Below are 19,147 nucleotides of genomic sequence, written 5' to 3'. Positions count from 1 at the left end.
AAGTCATTTTCAAATATAGAACCCAATTGGGTTGGGTGTCGAATCCCATAGGGAATACTGTGTTTACTAAGTATTGTGGTTGTTACTAGACTGTTGATCGAAGGTTCCAGAATAGAGGGTGCTTTAGATTTATCAATTATATTCAAATGTTTGTCATAGAAAGTAATCCAACTGTAGGTTATACTGCTAATAGTAATTCAATAAGAGAAGTCAAACTAGATTTATAGTTACCAAGATGCTTAAGCGGCTAGGGTTGTGAACTATTTTGGATTCCCAATGAACAATTCTAATTGCAAGAGTAGTTGAATTCTATGGTTTACCCATTAGTTTCTCAACCTACATGAGTAACTTATCCCTAAATTCTTTTGAACTTAAGGAAAATTTTATTTATTCAAATATATTCTCACATGGGTTGATCTGGTTGAGGCATCTACACTCTATCCAAAGGTTTAAGCCCTTAGATTTATGTAAACCCTCTCTTTTCCCATCAAACACTTTTCTATTCGAACAAGTGTTGTTCTTGGGTTAACTTTTCAAGTTTGCAACCAAGAAAAGTCACTAAAATGAAGAAAGGTTTATGCAACATCAATTAATCATAGGAATCTACTAGATTCACAACCCAAAATAAATTTTTCACATCAAGGCTCCCATAACCCTAGTTATGGGAGCTTAGCCACAGTTTTTCACCTAAGAAAGAGAAGAAACCATTGTGTTATTAATAAATTAATTCAAAGTTTACTTACAAAAGTCACAACTATTGTTGTTCAATCTTCAATAGAAAATATGATAAAAGAATATAGATCTACAAATCTCCAATGAATCTTAGAGAAAAACTATGTAATAATGTATTTTCAGTATGGAAAACCTAATGAAAGATAAGAGATCCCAAATAAAACCTAAAACTTGGTATTTATATGTTCCCAGTCAAAAAGGATTCAAAATTCAAAATTATAAAACCTGCGTCTGGAGTGACGGCGAAAGTAGTGGTCCATTGCATGGTTGACGGTCCACCATTTGGGCCGTCGTTACTGATCCTGGAAAGTCACGTTCTGGATAAGACTGACAGCCAAAGTGGTGGTACAACGCAATACTGATGGTCCACCAATTTGACCTTCGTTGATGATCTTTGAGAGTCAAGTTCTGGATAGTCCTGACGGCTGAAGTGGTGGTCCGTCACAAGAATGAAGGTCCACCATGTTGGCCGTCGCTGAGCATTTCAGGAAGCCTGGTTCTGTTTAGCACTGATGGCCAAAATGGTGGTCTGTTGCAAGATTGACAGTCCACTACATTAGCCATCATTGGGTCTTCTGAAGTCATGGACTCTGTTTGGATTGACAGTTGAGTTGGTGGTCCGTCGCAAGACTGAAGGTCTACTATTTTGACCGTCAGAATTGTTTTTTTCTACTAATTTTCTAAGTCTGTTCCTTCAGCTAGCTCCTTATCCTAAAACACTAAAAACCAACATTAAATACAACCTTGGTTGCTCGAAAACATGTAATTTTCCCAAGAAAAAGTTAAAAAATGTTCCGTTAAAATCTGAAACATCAACGACCCCATTTGGAGTCATGATGGCACCTACCACATTTCACCGGTAGGTAAGCCGATACTGTAACCTAGAGTTATGGCAATGGGTTACCTCTGTAAGAACGTCCAACATGGACTCTATAAATGAACACAATATATAACAGCAACATTTCATGAATAACGACAACCGATATTCAAATACAAATCCCACGACCTGATAGTATTAATACAAGAGCTTCTAAACTTCACAAGAGAAATTTACAATCCCAGAATCTAAAATATTTTAAATAATCTCATGCATTTGTCTCGAAAGCAAAAGATAAATAAGGGTAGATGGGAAAGAGGGAAACTCTATTTCCAAGAACTCACCCTATCTCCGAATAGTCAACTCGCATAAACTAGCTCAACGGCGACAACTAGAAACTGGGTCTGTACCAAAAAGGTACAAAAGTGTAGTATGATACCAAAACACGGGTACTCAGTAGGCATCATCGGCCGACTGAGCTCAAATATAATGTAAAGACAATATAAAGTAAGACAAATGATCTTAAAGTCAAGTGGTAGGATCGGACCTGAATCTGCTTTTATACCATTGTAACAATATCTATACTACTAAAGAAATAACATGACATACTATTTCAATATACTCCATAATCACCATACAACTGAGTATCATTTCGAAAGCGTACAAACATATACACAATAGCAAAACATATACTTGCCATAATCATCATCAACCATCTTTAGAACATTCATACAAGAACTTACCACGACGTCCCATACCGCCGAGAAGTACACGAAAGAGAGCACAACAAAGAACTCATCACGGCATCTCATACCACCGGAGAGTACACAAAAGAATACAATCAATAATACCATAAAACACAACTACTCCATCAATTTATCAAAAACCGCGGGTAGCACAACCCCTCCATGACTCATCACCAAAATCCACTTCCAAATACCCATATCATAATTCAATATAAAGAACGCAACATTGTCATAGCATAGGTATGTAATCATTAGTTCTATAATTCATTGATAAATACCACAAAGTCCATACTAATTAACCTTATTTTTCCAAAAGTCAAAAGATTACAAGTCTTAAAATCAATAGTCATCAAATTAGAAAAAAAACTACAAGCCATCCATAGTATAGGTTATTCAACTATCATAAGGCCATTCTTTAACTAGCATCATCATGATATGAGTTATCAACTAAGCCATCTCAAGTTCACATGTTATGAGATAATTTAACTAACCATCACGCAATGCTAGATCCATCATCACTAAGAATGTCTCAACCTTAAGAACTAGTTTCTATATTTTAATCAACTAAAGTCCACCAACTAGTTTACTAGGTTTCTAGGTTCCAAATAATAATCATATATTTTAGAAGTAGCTAGTTATCATATAAGCCACATTACTAGGCAAGATTACATAATATAACCTCTTATTCAAGTCAAGTATATATATTAGGTTAGCCCTTGAATTTTTATGCAAGTTTACACATAACACTAAGCCTTAACTCAATATTAGGCATAAATTTCCTCTAGTAGCAAATTTAGCATCAACAAGGGCCACACCTTTTATATAGTGATTTGGAACAAGAAACGAACAACAATTTACCAAGAGAGATCTCATAATTCAATAACATAGGTGGTTGGCCCAACACGGCCTAACTTTACATATATCAATGCATATAAGTAAATTTTCCCCACTAGGCAGCATAATGTTCTTACCTCTTCTAGATTCACTGGGCATCATCACAAAATCAACATATTCCTCCAGATTCATCGGGAATCATCATAATATCACACATTTCTCTAGACTCAAACTGCACATCATCATAATATCATGTATTCCTCTGGATTCATCGAGCATCTTTATAATATCACATATTTCTTCGGACTCGAATTGGGCATCATCATAATTTCTACCCGGAATCAGCTAAGTCATCCATACCTCACTATAAGGGCTTACCAATCCTTTCTAGGTCTATAGGGAAAGTCTCTTCAAGAATCCTTCCTAAGTTAACCCAATACCAAGGCCATCTTCTATCTAGGCATTATATAGGTCAATGCACTCCTAAGGATAGAGAATTATACTATTCATGTCTACTTACAACAGCTATAGTGTTCTCGCACTAGTCATGAGACGACAATTAAGATAACCAAGGTCCTAGACTAAGGGTCAAATATCATACTTTACAAATCCATGGCCTATAGCAATTAATGAATCCCAAGCTCACAATTTAATCAACTATCGTCTAAATTCCATTCCCAATCTTGGAAGATATCAATGATTACATTACAAAAAATCTTAATCTATACTACAGGTAAGCCTAACCTACCTTGAATCCAAGCAACTCACGAACCAATGAGCTTTTCCTTTCCTTTCCGAGAAGCTTCCCCTTCCACAAGCGATGCTATCAACAATAAAATCTAAGCATTACAACATGAATGACAATACCCATTATAGCACTATTGTGACATGGGTTTCAAATGGACACCAAAACCCTAATTGGGTTTCACCCTTGGAAAGGAGTTTTCAAGAACAATCCATAGCCTAATTATCTTTTAGGAGTTAAAACCATCAAGTAATTTGAGTCAATCACTCAATTTTGGGGATACAATTGACATATGGTGATTTAGGGATTTTGAGTCAAGAAACCATGAAATCAATATGAAATTAGAGGAATTCTTACCCTAGATTTGTAGAGAAAGGATGGATTCCACAAGTTATTAAGCTCCTAATCAACCCACAAGACCTATTTTTTAAGTCACCAATCTCCTATGGACACTAGGGTTTTAATAGAAATGAAGAATGCCCCAAAACCTGCCAAAAAGACCCTTTTATATGATTTTAGATGGGCCAACAAAGTCAAAACTTATTTAAGACCTTCCAGATTCATTCAAGCTCTATTTTTTTGCAAACGAACTATGTAACCTTACTAAATTTGACATTCCAGATGCATTGGTGAAGTCAGATTTTCCATCCAAGGTCATATAGGCCACATGTGGGTCCCATACCTATATATTTTGATTTTTTGACTTTTTGACTAATGGGTCAAGGGTCTATCTATCCTAAAATTGATATTACATAGCTGCTAGCGTAGTTGAAAATTTCATCCAGAATTATTTTACTAAATTTTTTACTCGACGGCTATTTAGAATCGACGAAGACTTCAAATTAGAAAAGTGGTTCTAAAAACCAAACGAACCATCAGGTAATCGAACTATTGGTTCCAGCAAGTCACTAATGACTTGGGACTGCTATGGAGGAGCTCTATCGGCAAAAATAATCAAGAACACGGCTAATGACCTAAAGGGTCATCCAACATCCACTACTAAGGAACTTTCATCCCCAAAAGTAAAAGATAAGCAAGTACCTAAAGTCTCGAACAAATGAGGATACTGGGCCCACATCTTACTCTCAATATCCCAAGTATCTTCCTCTATTGGGTGATGCCTCCATTGAAACTTGACTATCGAAATCTCCCTTATACGCAGTCGCCTCACATCACTATCTAAAAAAAGAACGGGCTCCTCCACAAAGGTCAACTAGTCATCCAACTGGATCAAGTCCCGTCTAAGTACATAAGAAGGATCCCAAATATACTTCTGCAACATAGAGAAATAGAAAATCGGATGGACAATGACAAATTTAGAGGTAGAGCTAACTCATAGGCCACTTCGCTAACCACATGAAGAACCTCAAAAGGACCAAAATAGCGAGGGCTAAGCTTACCCTTCCTTCTAAATCTCATCATACCGCTCATAGGTGAAACTTAAAGGAACACACAATCACCCACTCTACGATTGACATAGGCCTTCTTCCTATTTTGGGCTATTCTAAACCTATCCTGAATCACCCTGACTCTATCTAACGAGTCCTGAAGAAAATCTGTACCACGGGGTCTAACCTCGGATGTCTTAAACCATCCTAGAGGAGAATGACACCTCCTACCATACAATGCCTCATAAGTAACCATCTCAATACTCGAATTATACTTGTTATTTAGGCAAACTTTGTCAAAGCTAAGTGCTGATCCTACTGACCTCCAAAGTCTATAACACAAGATTAGAGCACATTTTCAAGCACCTAAATAGGTTGCTTGGACTGACCGTCCATCTACGGATGAAAGGCTGTACTTGAATCCTCTCGAGTATCCAACTCCTCTTGGAATACTCTCCAAAACCTCAAAGTAAACATAGAACCATGATCTCATATGATAGATATAGGAACCCCATGAAAATGAGCTATCTCTCTAATATAAATCTTGGCTAATCTTTCGACACTAAAGGTCTCCTGAATAGGAATGAAAGTCGCCGACTAGGTCAAATAATCCACAACAACCCTGATACCATTGTGACCACGGGAAGTATGAGGAAAACCACTAATGAAGTCCATAGTGATCCTTTCCTATTTCCACTCGCAAATGGGAAATCTCTGAGTCAATCCATCGATATGTTGATGCTCGGCCTTAGCCTGCTGACAACACAAGCAACGGGCTACGAATTCTACCACATCTCTCTTCATACCATCCCACCAATACAAGTGCCTCAAATCTTTATACATTTTTTCCATATCTATATGAATAGAATATCTAAAGCTGTGAGCCTCATACAGAATAGACTGGATCAAATTATCAAGTTGGAGAACATAAATAATGACCCTAAAATCTCAAGATACCTCAGGATCCATGGTATGTCTCCCAGACTCACAGATTACTACGTGATCACGGAGAAGGCATAACTTATCATCCTCAAACTGACAATCATAAATCTTTTCAAACAGGGAGGACCACACCTTTATATAAGACAAAACTCTCACTGGATCCAAGATATTGAGGCAAACCATCAAATTAGATAAGGACTGAATGTCCCATGCTAATGGTCTCTGAGAAATTAAAACACACGCCAAATTACCCATACTCACCATCTTGCGACTTAAGCCAACCACCACCATATTATCCTTACCTAGATGATACAGAATAGATATATCATAATCCTTTAACAACTCCATCCAACAACGTTGGTGAGTATTAAGCTCCCGCTGGGTCATAAGATGCTGAAGACTATAATGATCGGTGATAATCTCATAATGCACACCATACAAATAATCTTCTAAATCTTGACCACAAGAACTACCATCGCCAACTTTAAATCATGAGTGAGGTAGTTGCACTCATGCACCTTAAGTTGTATAGAAGCATGAAACGACCCTGCTGCATCAAAACACATGCAAGACCAATACTAAAAGCATCACGAAATACTGTGAATCCCTCACCCTTAACTAGAAGATCTAGCACAGGGGCAAAAGTGACATCATCCTTGAGCTTCCCAAAGCTTCATTCACATTCCTCAGACCATCAAAAGAAACTTACTTCTGAGTTAATCTAGTCATAAGGGCTGATATGGTAGCAAAGCTCTCAATAAAGTGCCTATAGTAACCCGCCAAACTAATAAAACTGCGAACCTCAGTCGAAGATGAAGGCCTAGCCTAATCACGAATCACTAAAATCTTAGTTGGGTCTACCATAATACCTACCTTGGACACCACGTGTTTGATAAAAGATACTAACTAAAGCCAAAACTCGCACTTGGAGAACTTGGTAAAAAACACATGCTCTCGCAAAACCTGGAGCACTATCCTCAAGTGTTGCACATGCTCCTCACTACTTCTCGAGTACAGAAGAATATCATCAATGAATATAATGACAAAGGAGTATGGATAGGGTCTAAACATATGGTTCATCAAGTCTATAAATATGGTGGGGGAATTAGTCAGTCCAAAAGACATCACCAAGAACTTATAGTGACCATAACGGGTCTTGAAAGTTGTCTTTGATATATACTCAGCTTGAATCCTCAATTGATGGTAACCAAATCTGAAGTCAATCTTAGAAAACACCACTACACCCTGAAGGTGGTCAAACAAATCATCAACGCAAGGCATAGGATAATGGTTCTTCACCGTCGCATTATTAAGCTACCTATAATCAATACACATACGCATAGAACCATCTTTCTTCTTTACAAACAAAACAAGAGCTCTTCATACGGACACACTCGGTCTAATAAAACCCATACTAAGAAGATCTTAAAGATGAGAATTTAGCTCCTTAAGCTCGGTAGTATCCATACAGTAGGGTGCTATAGAAATTGGTCGGGTTCCAGGCTCAAGGTCAATAGCAAACTCAACCTCACAGTAAGGGGGAATACTATTCAGATCATCAGGAAATACATTAGGAAACTTACATATAATAGGAACAGAGTCAAGCATCGGACTCTCTACATAAGTATCACATATATAAGTAAGATAAGAATCATAGAATCTCGATATAAGTCTCCTAGCACAAACATAAGAGATAATCCCCATTGGCTCGCATCTAACAGCTCCCTACCATATGACTAGAGGTATGACTGGTATGGCTAAGGTAATAGTCTTAGCAAAGTAATCCATGACCGTATGATAGTGAGACAACCAGTCCATGCCCAGTGTCACATCAAAATCCAACATATCCATAACAATAATCTCAGTATAAGTATCAACATCCCTAACTATCACAACACATGATATGAACACTCAATCCACTACTAAAGAATCACTCATGGGAGTAGATATATGCAATAGGATAGATAATAAATCACTAGTCAAATCCAACCATGGTGCATAATAAGAAGATATATAAGAATAAGTGGATCCGAGATAAAAAAAAAGCAAGAAGCGACTTGTGGCATACCAAAATCATACCTGTCACTATGACATTTGAAGTCTCAACCTCGAGTCTAGTATGTACTGTATAAAATTAACCATGCCTGCCACCTGACTGGGCAACGGACTGACTTCCTGTCCTGCCTGCCTTAGTACCACCTCGAGCACCCTGGTAACCACCACTAAGACCTCATAAACCACCTCTACCTGAAGGAAGAATTGCCCTAATAGGAGTAACTCCCTAGGCTAAAGCGACCATTAGCCCATGACTAGGGCACTCTCTAGAGAAATAACCAGGAATACCATAAGTAAAAAAAGAGTTAGAGAAGAACCAAAACTCACAAATCTAGATGATTTGACATAGCTACTAAGCCTAGCATAGCCTATAGATGAACCACTCAAAGATAGATCATTGCCCTTACTTGGGCGACCACTAGCAATAAACTGATCTCCATCAACGATCTAAAGAACAACCTGAACTGGTCGACTAGTCTGACTCTAAGGCTAGAAATATAGATGCGGAGGATGTCCAGCATAAGAAATACCACTCCTAAATTTGGAACTACCATGGCTCCCACCAAATCTACCCTAGACTCTAGGTCTCTTATCCTGACCCTCACGACTCTCCCTATGCATCTCCTCCATCACTCTAGCATGATTCAAAACCTCAGGAAAAGTCCTACCTATAGCAACTAGACTCTGAGTAGATATCTAAATAGGGAGTCTCAACCCTCTAACAAAACATCAAACCCTCTTATACTCAGTATCCAAAAAAGAAGCTGCATGTTTGGTCAACTCATGAAAATGAGCCTCATACTCAGTAACTATCATAGAGCCCTGCTCTGGTCTGGAGAACTGATCCCTCAGTTGATCTGTAAGACTATGCGACATATACTTCTCCAAGAATATCTCAGAGAACTGAGTCTATAATAAGGGAGAAGATCTAACTAGTCTAGAATCTGTAAAACCCCTCCACCAATGATGAGTAGAAAAATCCAATTGAAATATGGTGTAATCTATGCCACAAATCTTAACAAGGCCTAAAGCACAAAGACTATCCTCACAAGCAGTTAGAAACTCAAATTTATCCTCCCCAAGAGCACCAAAAAACCTAGGTGGAGCCAACCATAAAAATCTACCAAACACTTTCTGCTTATCAATAGACATAATAGGCTGGGTCACAACTAGAAAAATGCCTACCAGCTACTGGCTGAACAACTATTGACATAGGAAAAATCTCAATATTGGGAGCTACAGCTGTAGGCTGTGCCCCGATCCCAAAAGTCTGTGTAATATTAAAAGGTACTGTGTAACATTAAAAGGTACACCACCAACCATACTCAATATCTAAATTAGGGTATCTCTGAGCAATGAAGAAGGAATAAAACCTGGTGGGGCCTGGGCTGTTCCCTAGCCCATCATTGGTTGTGGTGGAGGAATCTTTGGCTCAGGTACAAGGATAGGTCCTGGGGAAGGTGGCCTATCCTAGCCCCTAGTTAGAGATATATCACGAGGATATCCTTGACCTCTAGGTCATCTATGAATAGGACCAAGATTCCTAGGCCCAATTATGGAACTCGCACCTCTTACCTCGCATAAGGGCATCACATCTTCTCGACATCTGCAAAAGAGTAAAGTTAAGAAAAAATACTACAAACCAACTCAGAATCTTAGCATGATATGAATGAAAAAAATAAAGGAATTCTAATAATGTCACATAGCCTCCCGAAGATAGGAAATAAACATCAACGTTCCAATCCGCAGAACTCTATTAGACATTTGCTCTTGTTTCAATAATATCAATGAAACCTTGGCTCTGATACTAATTTTTCATGATGGAAAATACCACATCCCACTAGTAGGTAAGACAATACCATAACCCAAAGATATAGCAATGGGTTACCTAGGTAACAACGTCCCACATGGACTTTATATATGAACACAATATATAACAACAACATTTCACAACTAAGGACAACCAATATTCAAACACAAATCCCATAACCTGATAGTATTAATACAAGAGCTTCTAAACTTGAAAGGAGGAATTTACAATCCTAGAATAAAATATATCTTAAATAATTTTATAGGTTTGTCTAAAAAAAAGACAAATAAGGATAGAGGGGAAAGAGAGTAACTCGGTCTCCAAGAGCTTACCCTATCTCCAAATAGTCAACTCACATGAACTGGCTCAACGCCAGCAATTAGAATTGCATCCAAAATTATTTTACTGAATTTTTTGTTCGGCGGCTATTTGGAATTGACGAATACTTCAAATTGGAATTCTAAAACCCAAATAAACCATTAGGTAATTTAACTATTGGTTCCAACAAGTCACTAATTACTTGGGACGGCTATTTAGGAGCTCTATCAATGAAAATAAGCAAGAACACGACTAATGACCTAAAGCGATATTAAAATTTCCCACTATAACTACTTAGACCCCACGTCCATAAAATACCTTTGGAGAATTTTTTATACACCTTAACACATAAAGACTCTCTTTATTCTATCTAAATCCCCTCAAGTAAGATACTAAGGGTTTTTAAGAAGAAGGTCATCCAAGGGCTCAAGGGTTATATTCTTTTCTTAAAACATGAATTTAAGGCATGTTTCTCTTTCCTAAGTGCTAATTTTTTAAGATTATATGTTTTAAACTGTTGTTAATATGGTATTAATAATAGTTTTGAGATATGGTTTGAGGGTTTTGAATGCTTGTTGTTGAACAATTTTTTCCCATGGTTTACATATGATTGTTCATGCTTAAATTATAGTTATGAATGTGACGGTACATATATGAAGAATAAATAAAGGGATCGTGATTTATCCAAACTTATGACTTTTGAAGTGGTTATGACCTCAGCCCCACATTGTGAAATTGGTTTTGAATATGAAAAGTATGGATATTCAACTACTCTTAAACTATTGCATAATCTGAAAAGTCAATAAAGCATAATAGTTTTGAATTGAACCTTAGGAGATTGTGTAGTTCCCCATGCTAATGTATAATTGAACCAAGAGGGTTGTGAATTCCCCCAAGTGAAGATAATTGGTTTGTCATGTTGATGTTACCTTACAAGTATAGTTGGTATGAAAATACAAACAATGTATGCCTTAATGTTTATTATGGTTCAGTTAATGAGAATATGTGATAATTTATTTAATTATGCTTTAATAAGGGTTGTGTAGTTGAGTCATAAAAGTGAAGGTCCTGAGGGACCAATACTAGATACTGTAATTATCGATATAGGGATCTAAATGACTGGGTTACTTGATTCCCCCTTATTAATATCATATGATTGGATGTTTGAGTCCTCCATATTATATTACATAATTGGGTGCTTGTTTTACCTTGACATTTTGGGAGGTTTGAGTCCCTTATAGAGCATATGTATATCCTCTAGTTCATGTCGCCACATGCACTGAGGACTTTCTAACTGAGGGAGAGATGGGCCTATATAGCTTGTGGGTGTGTTTTTATGTTATGATGTATGAGCTACGCAAATCCAAGATAAGGGTTTCAAAGTTTATGTTATGCCTTGTTCCCTTCACATAATGTGATATTATGAATATAAGTAACTGTATATGATGTTGTGCATTAGATTTTGAACTAGTTTTAAATTTGTTTCCCATAGCATGAATTTATACCTTATCCCTGAGTTTTATGCTACCATTCACCATGCTAACCATCTTTGGGTGTTGTATCCCCATGAGATATATGAACAGACCATACTTCTACTTCTCCTGCTCAGTAATTCAGATTCGAGATTAGTTCATGAGTTGTTGTTGAAGTGGTGAATTTTCATACATTGGAAGTCAACATTGTATGTTTTGGTCTCTTATGTTTCATACTTTTTCAAACTTATTTTTTGCTATATTCGAGGGAATTTCTCGATACTCTAGTTGTACTCAATTTTGGTAAAGGATTTATTTGATTACTATGGACTTGGGTGATGTTTGTTCGATGTGTTTGGTCGATTATTGGTTATCAGTTATGGATATACTTTTTTATCTTTAAACTTTTATTATGCTATCTTGTTATATGTTTGGAATTCAACCATTGTTGGGTGGTGTATGGTGATTGGTTAGGCTTATGGGTGGTCTTCGGTCCATGATGATCGGAGATGCCCATCACGGCTAGGACTGGTTCGGGCCATGAAAAAGTTGGTATCAGAGCCTAGGTTTAGTGTCACTGGGTGTCCATAAAATTGTGTCAATTAGAGTCTCTTTTATGGGTGTGCAGTGCGCTATACTTATAATAGAGAGAGTATGAGGCATTTAGGAATTTTTCCCTATCTTATTATTTTATTTTTAGGCTATAGAGTCTAAGGTCTGGAGTCTCCTCTAATTCCCATTTGTTCGCCTTTTAAATCATGCCTCCCAAAATATTTGAAGTTAATGGAAACTCTTCTGCCCCACTTAGGGACAATGTTCATGGGACTCACCCTGCTTATGGGGTACAAATCCGATCTTGGGGTCCAGTTCTTGATTTCCCTTTTGGAGTTCCCCCAGTTTTCTTTAGTCCACCTTGGACTCTACAGGATGATGTGTCAAATGTTGAGTTTCATCAGTGGATTCACACATTGGCTCAATTGTTAAGTTCTTAGTTTGAAAGTAATACTTTTATTACTCTATTTTTAGGCCATAAGGGTTTGCCAGTTTATGAGGTTTCACCCTTTGACTTTTACTGGTAATAAGGTTAAAGAGGATCCTCAAAGATTCATTAATGAGATAGTAAAGATCTAGGTTATACATGCTTTGGATATTGAAGGTATATAATTCATTACCTACCAACTAAAATATGTAGCATACTAATGGTATGAAGAGTGAGAGCAACTTAAGAGTGATGATGCTAGTTTTTGGGATAAATTTTCTAGTACTTTTTTGATTACTTCTTTCCTCAGGAGTTAAGAGAGGCAATAATAGAGAATTTTGTAAATCTGAGAAGAAGAATGAAGGTCAAGGAGTATGCCTTGAAATTCCATCAGTTGTCTCGATATGCTTCCAAGTTAGTGACTAAGATGACAAACTTTGCTTCTAGGTTATCCTAGGAGTTGTATTTGGATTACAAGTATGCCTTATTCAATAAGGACATTAACATATCTTGACTTATGGTATATATGCAACAAGTAGAAGATGGGAAGAAGAAGAAAACAGAGATGTGTGCAAGGAAAAATAAGAAGTTTCTGTATTTTAATCAGGGTAGAGGTCATCAACAGATTAGTAAAGATGGTGGAAATGGTCAAAGAAGAATTGGAGAAATTTTTGTTCCTATATATGGCTAGTGCTCCTTATCCAAAGCCATCAGGTGATTGTCATTTTAAAAAAAATATTTATTCTTGGGCTCAGGGTGTCCAACCATAAGCTATTGGGGCTCAATCAGCTCCATCATATCCCCCTAGTAGATTTTGTGGTCAGGTTTACCATAATACTTATAAGGAAGAGAGGAATAAGTGCTTTACATATGGTCAAATTAGTCGTATGTAGAGGGATTGTCCTTTCAAGATTTCTTCTAGGGAAAATAAGATCCCTGTTGATACTTCGTCATCTCTGGCACCAAAGGGTGCTACTTTTGCTTCTATCTCTAGCACTGGTTGGAATCATCTACACACTCTTGTAGCCTGCTAGGATTTTAAGGCATCCCACAATGTTATTATTGGTACGCTTAAACTTTCTCTCATGATGTATATTATCTACTTTATCCCATATCTACACTCTCTTTTGTGACCCCTTATATCGTTATTTATTTTTGTTTTGATCTTGACTATATTTTGAATCACTTTTCTATGTCCAGCTCGATGGGTAACTCCATTGTGGCTAAAAGTGTATATAGGGTTGTGTGATGTCTTTTAGTTGTAGGGAGACATTGGTGGATCTGATAGAGTAGGACTTGATAGGCTTTGATATAATTTGAGAATGGTTTGGTTGCATTCATGTTATGCATCGCCTTATTATCGGACCCAAAGAGTCAGTTTCCACTTCTCTGAGAAGCCAATAATTAAGTAGGAAAGTAGTTCCCTAGTGCCTAAAGGAAGGTTCATTTTGTATCTTAGAGCCCAAAAATTGATTTCCAAGGGGTTCCTCTATCACTCAATGCATATTAAGGATTCTAGGTCCATAGGACCTTCTCTGCAATCTATCCCTGTGGTTTGTGAACCTCCAGAGGTGTTCCCTAATGATTTTCCTACTGTTCTTCCCTATAGGAAAAATGATTTTGGGATTGTTCTTTTTTGGACACTCATTCTATTTCTATCCCTCCCTATAGAATGGCTTCGACTGAGCTAAACAAATGCAATGAGTTGTTGAATGATCTTTTGGATAAGGGTTTTATTCACCCTAGTGTTTCTCCATGGACTGCTTCGGTTCTCTTCGTGCATAATAAGGATAAGTCCCTTCTGATGTGTATAGATTATTTCTAGTCGAATAATGTGACAGTAAAGAATAAATATCTACTTCCTAGGTTCAATAATCTCTTTGCTCAACTTCAGGGTGATAAGTACTTTTCCAAGATTGATATTTCGTTGGGTTACCATCAATTAAATATTAGGGAAGTAGATATCCCTACCACTTTCTTTCAAACTCGGTACGACCATTTTGAGTTTTTGGTGATGTCCTTTGGTTTGACTAATGCCCAACAACATTTATGGACCTCATGAATCGAGTATTTCTACAGTTATTAGATTTGTTCATAATTGTATTTATAGATTATATTTTGATGTATTCTAAGAGTAACGTAGATTATGCCGATCACCTCTGCCTTATATTGCAAACAATAAAAGATTAGTGTTTGTATGAAAAATTCACTATGTGTGAGATTTGGTTAAATGTTGTGACCTATTTGGGTCATGTGGTTTTTAATCAAGGGATCATGGTGGATCTACAGAAAGTTGCGGTAGTTAAAAAGTGTCCTAGACCCATGACTTTAATTGATATTAGAGCTTTTTAGGTTTAGCCAATTATTATAGGAGGTTTGTAGAAAGTTTAACTTCTGTTGCTGCCCCATTGACAAGTTGACTCAGAAGAAGGTAAAGTTCTTGTAGTTTGATGCTTATGAGGGTAGTTTCAAGAAGTTAAAGGATAAGTTGACTTCAACAATACTGACTCTATTTGAGGGTACTGATGGTCTTATTAATTATTATGATGCATCTTATGTGGGACTGGGTTGTGTGTTGATGCAGCATGGCAAGGTGGTTGCATATGCTTTTAGGCAGTTAAAGGTTTATGAGAAGAACTATCTGATTGATGATTTAAAATGATTAGCTATGGTTTTAGCATTAATTATATAGAGAGACTATTTGTATGGAGTCCACGAAGATATTTATTCTGATCATAAGAGCTTGTAATACGTGCTCACTTAAAAGGATATAAATCTCAAGCACAGGGGGTGGCTTGATTTTCTAAAGGACTATGACATGTGTCTCCACTAACTTGGTTGTTAATGCTATTAATAGGTTATCCATGGGGATCTTATCTCATATGGGCAATGAGAAATAATATTTGGTAAAGGACGTTCACCGTTTGGCTAATCTTAGAGTTCGTCTCATGGATTTTAAGGATAGTGGTGTGATTTTTCAAGAGGCGGAGAACTCATCTCTTGGTGCAGAGGTAAAGGAGAAATAGGTTTGGGATCTTATCTTGATGCAAATCAAGGAGGATATAGGTAGGCAGAAAGTGATGGCTTTTGAGATTAGTGGTGATGGTATCTTTAGATACCAAGGTAAATTATGTGTTCCCGATGATAATAGGTTATGAGAAAGAATTATGGCAGAGGCCCATGAGTGAATTATATGATTCATCCTTGTTCAAAAAAATATATCATGATTTAAGGAGATTTAATGGTGGAATAATATAAAGAAGGATGTGGCCAATTTTATGGCTAAGTATATGATGTATCAGCAAGTAAAAGTTGAGAACTTAAGGCCCAGTAGGTTAACTCAAGAGATTGAACTACTGGTGCGAAAATAATAAATAATTAATATGGATTTTGTTATTGGCTTTCCATGGTCTTGCCTGCAGTCTGATTCGATTTGGGTGATCATGGATAGGACGACCAAGTCTGGGCATTTCTCACTAGTAAGGACTAATTTCTCTTTTGAGGACTATGCCAAGTTGTTCATTGAATAGATCATCAAGTTGCTTGGTGCTCTAATTTCAATTCTTTCTAATTGTGGTACCTAGTTATCATCTCACTTTTTTGTGTTTCTTTCAGTCAGGTTTTGGGCCCAAGGTAACGGTTAGTATAGCTTTCCACCCACAGAAGAATGAGGAAGTAGAAAGGACAATTTAGGCTTATGAAGATATACTTAGGACTTGTGTACTTGATTTCGGTGGCAGTTGGGTTGATCAATTTTCTCTCATAGAGTTTGTATATAACAACAGTTATCACTCTAGCATTGGTATTATTTCGTTTGAGGCTTTGAATGGTAGGAGTTATAAGTCTCCTATTGGGTGGCTTGAGGTTGGCAAAAATAAGTTATTTGGTCCTTATTTGGTTTTCCAAGCCATGAAGAAGGGGAAAATGATTTGGGATAGGTTTAAGACTGTCTAAAGTAATCAAAAGTCCTATGTAGATGTGAGGTAAAGGGAGTTGAAATTTAACGTTGGTGATTGGGTGTTCTTAAAGGTATCACCCATAAAGGGAGTGATGCGTTTTTGGAAGAAGGCAAAGCTCAATCCCCATTATGTTGGTCTGTATTTGGTTTTGAAAAGGGTTGGAAATATTGCATATGAATTGGATCTTCAATCTTAAGCTCTATTTATCCGATCTTCCATGTCTCGATTTTGAGGAAATGGATGGCGGATCCGTTGTTGGTTGTTTCTTTAAAAGATTTGGGCATTTTGAATTCCTTGTCTTTTGAGGATGTTTCGGTAGAGATCTTTGATTGCCAAGTTCGTCGGTTGCCGACAAAGGACATGGCTTTGGTAAAGGTTCTTTACAGGAACCAAGAGTTTGATTAGGATACTTGGTAATTTGAAAAGGACCTAAAGTCCAAGTACCCATTCCTGTTCCCCGCTCTGGATAATCGTGCTTAAGGTATGTGTATTCCTTAGCATCTTTATTTACTGACTTTGTTAAAGAAAATAGTGAATTCCATGGTATTTTTTTTTTATCTTTATTAAAGATAAGTGTGGGAGTGTTTCTATGTTAAATTATGCTAATGTATGCCTTAACCCATAGGGAAGAATGTAATGCCCATATTTTGGTACTTGAAAATTTTTGAAACTTTATCCTTACTGTCCTGACTATGGCTCACCCTGTGAGTCGTAAGGTGTCTTGATGGGTGGGTCATATGACCCTAGTCATACGGTGTCCAGTGAGTGGTACTTGAGTTGCTATCCTGAGTACGTCTTGGGGGCACGAGTCATAAATACCCATGATAAGTCATTGGACTCAAATCATAACCTAAACAGTGTATGTGTAGTTAAGTTTTGCTTTGAGTATGGTGTCTCAATATTATTCGCGAGGACTCGTTATGAGTTGTTTGGTGCAAATCATAGGGTGACAAGTGTGAGGTCTAAGTGGTTCTGTCTTAGATACGACTTGGACCCTATGATTTGTAGGGTCATGATATGAGTCTTATGATGTGAGTAGTAGGGGTTCAAAGTATGGGTTCCCCCTAACACTATCTTTGCTCCGACTCATGGTTATGAGTCGTAAGATGTTGTTACGAGTTACCATATGACCCGTAGTCACTGGCGACTCTTTTCCAACTTTTAAGTTGAGGGTACTTTTGACATTTCCCATTGTAACCACTTAGAGCCCATGTCCATAAAATACCTTTGGGTTACTTTTTCCACACTTTAACACATTAAAGACTCCATTTATTCTCACAAAATCCCCTCAAGCAAGATACTTAGGGCTTTAAAGAAGTAGGACATGCAAGAGTTCAAGCGTCAAATTCTTTCGTAAAACTAGGTATTTCAGGCTTGTTACTCTTTCATAATTGTAAATTTGTTAAGAGCAGTTGTTTTAAAGTATTGTTCATATAGTATTGATGATGGTTTTGAAACATGGGTTGGTGGTTTTGAATACTTGTTGTTGAATAATATTTTCCCATGGTTTACATATAATTGTTTATGCTTAAATTATTATTTTAAATGTGTGGGGTGCATGTGTATGGTGAATAAAAAAGGGGATTGTGATTTCCTAAAATTTATGACTTTTGATGTGGTTATGACCTCAACCCCACATTGTGAAACTGGTTTTGAATATGAAAAGTATGCATATTGAATTACTCTTTAACTATTCCATAGTGTGAAAAGTCAATGAAGCATAATGATTTTGAATTAAACATTATGAGGTTCTGTAATTCCCCAAGGTAATGTATAATTGAACCAAGGGGTTGTGAATTGCACCAAGTGATGATAATTGGCTTGACATATTGATGTTACCTTGCAAGTGTAGTTCGTATGACGATACCAACAATGTATGCCTTAATGTGTAATTTTGTTCAATTAATAGGAATGTGTGATAAATGATTTAATTGGGCTTTAATGAGGGTTGTGTAGTCGAGTCATGAAAGTGGAGGTCCTAATGACTAATACTAGATACTGTAGTTTCCAAAATAGGGATCTAAATGACTGAGTGGTTTGAGTCCCCCTTTTTATTATCATATGATTGGGAGGTTTGAGTCCCACAAATTATATTACATGATTGGATGCTTATGTCACCTTGATATGTCGGGAGCTTTGAGTCCCCCATAGAGCATATGTATCTCGTCTTGTTTGTTCAACCACAGGCACGTGGCCCTTCTAGATAGGGGAGAGCTTGGACCATATAGCTCGTGGGTGCCTTCATGTTTTATGATAGTTGAGCTATGCAAACCTAGGCTAATGTTTTCAAACTTCATGTTAAGCCTTATTCCCGACCCAGCATATGGTATTATGAATATATGAAATTGCA

Source organism: Capsicum annuum, chromosome 6 (assembly GCF_002878395.1).
Source record: "Capsicum annuum cultivar UCD-10X-F1 chromosome 6, UCD10Xv1.1, whole genome shotgun sequence".
In the NCBI taxonomy this organism is placed as follows: Eukaryota; Viridiplantae; Streptophyta; class Magnoliopsida; order Solanales; family Solanaceae; genus Capsicum; species Capsicum annuum.
This window is presented reverse-complemented; position numbering follows the sequence as displayed.